This window comes from Tupaia chinensis, unplaced genomic scaffold (assembly GCF_000334495.1).
Source record: "Tupaia chinensis unplaced genomic scaffold, TupChi_1.0 Scaffold138910_1, whole genome shotgun sequence".
In the NCBI taxonomy this organism is placed as follows: domain Eukaryota; kingdom Metazoa; phylum Chordata; class Mammalia; order Scandentia; family Tupaiidae; genus Tupaia; species Tupaia belangeri.
In genome coordinates, this window is record NW_006198801.1 from 2,107,179 (window position 1) to 2,108,761 (window position 1,583).

Consider the following 1,583-nt stretch of genomic DNA (forward strand, 5'->3'; position numbering starts at 1 on the left):
GGTCAAAGCAGAGTGGAGGGAAGGAAGGAGAGAAAATGAGCTTAACCTAACTGAGGGGGCGTGGCGAAGAGGGGTGCAGAGTTTGAAATTAGAAGAGGGGGCGCGATGGGATGGGGTAGTCTCAAGGAGGAGTCAAAGTTAACTCGAGGGGGGAGTGCGCTTGTGAGAGGCAGCGGTCGCAACGTTGGGGTGCCGGGCGCGCTGCAGGTCGGAGGCCGCAATCCGCCGAGCAGATGAATGAGTTTTAAGTTGGGGGGCTCTTTTAGGGGATCAAAGGACATAATTTGACTGAACAGATGTTCCGGAGAGCCAAAAGTTAAAACCCAACTGGGGCATATTGTTGGAGAGGAGGGACAGGGCATCCAGAGGCGAGATCAGAGGTGCTTTCTGGTGGTAGAAGGGGACCCTTCTCCCACAAGGGATGAGGATGATAATAGCAAACACCCACGTAAAGCAGTTGCCCCGTGCTAGACCCTCTTCTCAAGGCTTTGCGTATGTGTGCGCATTTAGTCCTCACTCCTGGCTTGTGGGATCTTACGCTGGTAAGACGTTGAGTGATTTGCCCAAGGTCACCTAATGAATCGTTTGTGGAGCTCATAATGTTGGCTAATGTTTAATGAGCCTTCACACTGTGTTCAGTGCCCTGTGTGTCTGGCCTTGGTTCATCTCCACCGCAATCTTGTGAAACGAGTAGTCCAGATAAACCCATTTTACAGACAGAACAAGTGAGACTCTGCAGTCGGGTCTGGATGATTCCAGGACTCCTGCTCTTAGTTGCCACATTGTCCATTTCCCATAAGTCTGTTCCTGGAAGCAGGAGGCTGGGCAAGGCTGGGCCGCTCCCTGGGTGGAACAGATTGTCTGCTTGACCTCCCTGGAAGGCTGTGATCTGGGAGGGGAGGTTCCCATGAGTATATATGGGAGTGAGCTGTTTGTGGGTGGCCCCGAGTTGGAGTGAATCTGCTGGGCTTCTGGCTGGAAAGGGTATCCTTGGGTGGTACCGTGTGCCAAACTGGGTGTTCTCTGTGCTTCACACTCCAAGGTCTCACTGTGGTCCTCAGTTGCTCCTATTTCATTTCTCATTGCTCTCCCCCTCACTCCCTATCCGTGTTCTTCGGCTCTAGGCCTTTGGCCTTCTTGTTTCCTTTGCCTGGAATCCTTTCCGCACCCTGGCCCTCCCGCTCACGCATCACTCCCTCTCAGTGTACCAGGACCACCCTAACTCTCCCTGCTTTCACCTGCCGGCGCTCCCTGTTTTCTTCCCAGCCTTACACTCTGTCCTATCCTGCTTAGCAGGGTGAAGGCTTGCTGTCTGCCTCCCTGCTAGAATGTGGCTTGCACAGGCAGGAAATGCTCTGTGGTGCTCCCGAGTCCCTGCCAGCAGCGCCACCTGGTCTGCAGTGGATGGCCCACTGGTGGGTCGTGGGCACTGTGCTGGGACTGTGGCAGGGGGCGAGACCCCGAGAGTGCCTGGCCTCTGAAGGCTCAAGGTGCCTGATGGGAGGATACTGGACAGACCCCCCCCCAGCTACTGACTTGATGCTGTGTCTCTATGAAGGGCAGTGTAGCCTCCAAGGGTACGT